This window comes from Periplaneta americana, chromosome 9 (assembly GCF_040183065.1).
Source record: "Periplaneta americana isolate PAMFEO1 chromosome 9, P.americana_PAMFEO1_priV1, whole genome shotgun sequence".
In the NCBI taxonomy this organism is placed as follows: Eukaryota; Metazoa; Arthropoda; class Insecta; order Blattodea; family Blattidae; genus Periplaneta; species Periplaneta americana.
This window is the reverse complement of record NC_091125.1, coordinates 131,919,125-131,924,997: the sequence shown is the minus strand read 5'-3', so window position 1 is coordinate 131,924,997 and position 5,873 is coordinate 131,919,125. Positions and strand designations below refer to the sequence as shown.

At 32.0% G+C, this 5,873-nt stretch overlaps 1 long non-coding RNA gene across 1 annotated transcript; it reads right to left on the bottom strand.

The window, feature by feature from the left end:
- Nucleotides 1-4,153: 4,153 nt before the first annotated feature.
- Nucleotides 4,154-5,440, bottom strand: LOC138705696 (uncharacterized). The gene is made up of 3 exons (XR_011333732.1): nt 5,151-5,440; nt 4,853-4,925; nt 4,154-4,761 (listed from the first exon to the last, which is right to left on the bottom strand). It is a non-coding gene; the product is annotated as an uncharacterized lncRNA (long non-coding RNA).
- Between the last annotated feature and the right edge of the window lie 433 nt (nt 5,441-5,873).

Below are 5,873 nucleotides of genomic sequence, written 5' to 3'. Positions count from 1 at the left end.
TTTTTATTGAGTAAAAAGTTTCTTTTTTTTTGCGTTTTATCTTTTATCCCAAGGCTTACGGTTCTGTGATAAAAAGTTATGCATGGAGAACTGTAAAATTTTGTGGAACCTAACCTCTGATACGTACCATTATTTGATTAGGTTGCTCATAAAAATGTTCCTGTTGTGAACCGAACCATTATTTATTCTCATAAAGTTAAAAAAAAAAGAACTATTTTGTTACTCTGAACTGCAATTCCAAAGATTATCGTACAGAAAAAAAAAACATTTTGTTACTCTGAACTGCAATTCCAAAGATTATCGTACAAACTTATGCTCACTGTTTTAGTCATCCTGGAGTAGTCAGTTGCCATACGGAAAAATGTAATTGGCCGCTGTTTGGGTACTCCAACCTCCAAACGTTACAGCAGGTAGAATGCGCAACATTGGCGAAGAACCAATCACATGATACCATGAGCACAGTCATGTGTTTATTTATACATCAGAAATAATTTCCTAATAAGGTTAAGCGGATGAAGTACATGCACTATTAGAATCGGGAGGGTATATCCGAGCAGAAAAAAGGAAACTTGTTCGCACAGGTTTGAGAAAACGGTATATTTACAACGTAGCTATCCATTTGCCATGAAACCAACTGGAAGTCTTCCAGGTCTGTAGGCCTAGTTCCTTTTCGTCGATTCGATTGTTTATCTGTTGTTGTTTACTCGACTATCCGAAGACAGGCTAGAGCCTCGTAAGTCACAAGTGATAGCAATAAGGCATCACTCGTTTAAGTAAGCCAGAAAATAATGGGATAGGGTGGCCAGTTTCTTTCCCCCTATTGTTTAGCTGGAGATGGAGAAATAAGATTGTAGCTATAATTAAAATCAGTTCAGCAATTTTTTCAATTCTCTTCTAAATTAACGTTCATTAGAAATTCCACTACAATTTATACCGTTTTTCGAGGACTCCAGGAAGCATGGCGAAATTAATTAATTCTTAAGGTATATGTACACCTTTACATACAAAAAATTCTGTTTTCCATAATTTTTCTCTGTAACATATTTATACAATTGGGAATGGTACCAGAAAGAGAATGAAGTGAACAAATCCCTTGACATTATGTCTAAATTGTTTATAAAAATTATTTTGTTTATAATTTTGACATACAACTTGTAACATGATAGCTCATGCAATTTTTAAGATAGAGCCACATTTTTTTTTTTCACTGTTTTATAGCTAAAACTATTTTTAGTGCCTGACATCGAGGTATTTTTTATTTTCATTTACATTAATTAAATATTACCATATATGCCACTTCTACTAATATTTTATGTTGCATGTATCATGTAAAAAATCCATAGATAATTATTAACTATATTAATGTTATTTTACTCATTGTCAGGCACTGGGACATTTCAAGCTTCAAAATGACACAATATATTCTTGGTATCACCATATTTGGGTGAGATATTATGTTTAAAAGAATTAAATATTCTAAAATTACTATTTGCAGGAAATGAGCCACAAACTTTCAGAGCCTAGAAGACTTCATCATCATATGTCATCCCTTAAGCAGTTTCATGTCGGTCCAGTTTCAGCTTCTTTCTGCCTCTCAAATACCTCCTCCTTGTTTTAACTTCAGGTGTTGAATTTTTTTGGCATTTTTTCCATTGATGCAACAAATCCTGCGATGGCGTTTGTCCCAGGGTTTATCCCCATCCTCCTCAGAATTTTAATTTCTACTTTTTGACTCTTATTAAAATAACGTACAACATCACTGACACACAAATTTACAGTTTTATGACTAACAGTAATAGATTATAAATAACTTCATTATATAAAAATGTGTTTTCAATCTAATAATCATGCCCTGATATCTATGCATCTATTTTGAGACTAGAAAGAAGTTTATTTTACAAGTAATGCCGGACGAGGGGATTGAAAGCTACGAGGATCACTCGAAAAGTAATTCACAATATTTATTTAAAAATTACATTTTTATCCTACAGCTTTGCTATTTTCATAGAATGTAGATATATCCTTCAGGAACAATACGTCACTTTTCCACATAATCCCCGCACCTTTCAACTGCCTTATGCCACCTTGGAATGAGGGCCTGTATACCTGCACGATAAAAGTCTGGACCAATACGTCTGAGCCACTCTTCACTAGCGTGCACGAGGGAGTCATCATCTTCAAACTTCGTTCCTTCAGTTTACCAAAGAGATGATAAACGCATGGTGCCAGATCAGGACTGTAAAGCGGATGTTTCAGTGTTGTCCATCCAAGTTTTCTGACTTTTTGAGATTTTGTAAAATGGAACTTATGTGGAAAACCACAAGACAAATCGAAATTTCTTATATCAAATTAAAGGGCAGAAAATTCTCTATTAAAACCCAACTTTGCAGGTTCAAGTCTCCTCGCACCCCAAAAGGTAATTACAAAATTAAAAAATTAAAAAAAATACATAATAGATATGGCTGCAATTCACAAATTACGACGTAGTAGATAGAAGGAGATTGAGTGTATGTATATTTAAGAAATAGTAATAAAGAAGTAGAGGTAGTGACATCTAGTAACTAATATATTAACTTCTTCAGTAATAGTTGAATGGAAAAGTATACGTGTGTACCCGGGTACTAGGAAAATACAAATGAACTGTGAGGTAAAGTACAAACTGTGAGGTAAAGTCTTTATCTCACTAGTGGAATAAAGTAATGTTGAATAAAAGCCGACTTTACAAACGCAAAAGTATTTAGTAAAGGCATGTTTTTCGTTGTGGTATGGATAAATACAGTATTATTACTAAACAGTAGTCTGACAGACAATGCGTCTATTATCACTTATCTTAGTTACATAAACTTACAATTGAGCACAACACTGTTGACAAACATCAAGTCTCACGCTCTCTTTTCATAATTTAATCCTTTCCATCACTTTTTCAATGCACGATTTCCCCTGGTGTTTACCACACATGGCTCGCGAGCAGTAGCGGCAGAAGAATCTTGTCATGCGCCGCAGTTTTCATGGGCAAAATGCACATATCTTTCTTTTTCCTTCTTCCGGCCTTTCTTCTACGTATGCATTCATAAGAGTCCACGTTGAGAGTTTTCCCAATTATGGCTTTCAGAGATCGCCTAATAGTAGGAACCTTCAGGCGACTGTTCAGCCATGGTCGCATCGGATTCTTAGCATACATTCTTCCTGTCATGGGTCTGTTTTTCGGTTTTAGGATATTATGATGGTATAGCACCTACTTGTTTCAGTGGAGTGCGGTGCTATTTCTCGATGGGGAACAGGTCAGAAAAAATAACATCAACAATAATAATAATAATAATAATAATAATAATAATAATAATAATAATAATAATCTGTATTATTAATTAGCAACATTACCAATTTCTTTTTTTACTTCATTTACAACTTAATCAGAAAAGAATATATTAATATAAAACAAATTAATGATATTATTATTATTATTATTATTATTATTATTATTATTATTATTATTATTATTAAATACCTAGGAGTGTATTTAAACCCCAAACTTCCTTGGGGAGAGCATGTTGATTATGTTACGGGTAAAGCATGGAGGGCACTTCAATTTATTATGAGAATCTTGAAAAAGGCTAGCCCCAAATCGAGGGAAATAGCATATCTAACGTTAGTGCGACCGTTAATGGAATACGGAACTACATGTTGGGATCTCTATAGAATATATCAGACAAATTCCTTAGAAAGAATCCACTCTAGGCCAGCTAAATTTGTTAAAGATAAAAGAGAAAATGGAAACGATACGATAAAAGAATTTAAATGGGAAACTTTGGAAAACACATGTAGGAAAACTAGAATAACATCATTGTATAGAGCACATCTAGGTCAGAAAGCATGGGTAGACATAACGGCTCGGTAAGAAAAGCCAACGTACTATGGTAGGAACGATCATGATATTAAAATTAAATGTAGGAAACAGAAAACGGATGTAGATATATTCTCATTTTTAAATACAACTATAAATGATTGGAATGACCTACCTGCAGCGGTCTTTGAGGGCTGTACTTCCTTAAGGAGATTCAAGAATAACTTAATAAAGTTGTGTATATAGTGCAAATTAAAATAAGGTGACATTTAACATTTAATTTTTTAAGGTGACATGTATTTATTTATGTTAGAAATTTAATTTTTCAGTCGTTGACTTTACTACTTTATATATTTTGTTAGGTGTTAACCTTTACATAATAAATTGTGTGATGTATGAACGTTTTCGTTGACCATGTCAACATCATCAGATACACTCTGTCATTTTACAATATCAATACTCTCAATGTTATCTACACAATTCACATACAATACAAGTTTACTGTCATATGAAGATAAAACCTATTAAAAAATTATATGAATTAGTTTTATAATGTTGAATTGTGGATACCCCAACTGTCAACAATTAAAATATACTTATATTATCATGGGTATATTCTTTGCAAATCATCACATGTGAACGATAATATGAACGATGTAATGATATGAGGCTAAAAGTAAGATGAAGTATAAAAATGAGCTAACTCTATTTAATGCTTTACTATGCATGTGAGGATTTGCAAATTACAATATTTTGTTACAAGGTATTCACTTTTCCATATCATAGTATAAAATTCTGGCCTGTTATAACTGCCTATATTTTGTAGATCTTGGTGTTATTGTTTATGCCAATATGTTGGGTTTAAACTGTTTATAGTTAATCAGATGATGGGCGTATGTTCTGTTGTTGTTCATGTTACACTGAAAAATAATCAAAGTCGTAGGTAGTTAATCCAATTTTGAAACTGATGGATTTGATTTTAATATTTGTAATGTATTAAATGAAACTTACGGATAATTATTCAATGTAGTAGTGATGTTGTAGAAGTTTATTTAACATGGTGTGAATCGAAAGTCTGAAATCGCTGAAAGAAATTAAGTGTTGAAAATTAATATTAGCTTAGTTAAAACAAATGGTGCAATTTGTTACATAAATTTGATTGAAAGTCCGGTTTCAATTAATGTTGAAAAAATGGGATGGCTACGAAGTACACTAAATAAAATGTGAATGTCGGTAATAAATTCTAACTTTGCTAGAGCAAGTCGGAAATATTTAATTATATTAACTACATACATTGAACAATACTCACTAGTTGTGGAAGTGTTTTCTGTGGATGTTGGTCGTGTACTGGTTAAGTGGAGACTGTGTACCTGTGTTTAACATAGTTTACGTAAGAAGCAAATAGTGCGCGCATGAATACACCGCATCACATGCTGTATAGTGTGTTTTGTAAATTGGGTAAATTTTCATTAATCAATGATTTATCTTTTTTATAATATTTCGAAATATAATATTCTTCTGCCGTGTTTATTTGTGTATTATCTTTATATGTTTTGATTATTGTTAGGGTATCACTTATTGATCCAAGTTCATGTCCATATTGAATGAGATAGGATGCATATTTAGATTTTGTTCTGTTGTGTTTAAAATCGGAGATGTGCTCTTTGTATTTTGTTTTAAAATTCCGTTTTGTTTGCCCAATATATTTGGCATTACAGGTTTTACACTTTAACATGTATACTCCTTTCATGTTAATTTTATCGGTATGGTGTAACTGATTGTTGATATTATTATTTAATTTATTGTTGGTTTTATATGCTAATTTTATATTTTCTTTTTGGAAAAAGTTTGCTAATTTGTTAGAAATTACTTTATTGTATGTTAACGTTGACCATGTTTTGTTATTTTCTTTAGTGTTCCTGGATAAAGTAGATGAACTTTTCGTTCTTTGTTCATTTTCTTTTTTATGTATTAGTTTTTTAATTAAGGTTCTGCTATAACCATTTTCTTTTGCGATGTTAAAAATATTTTG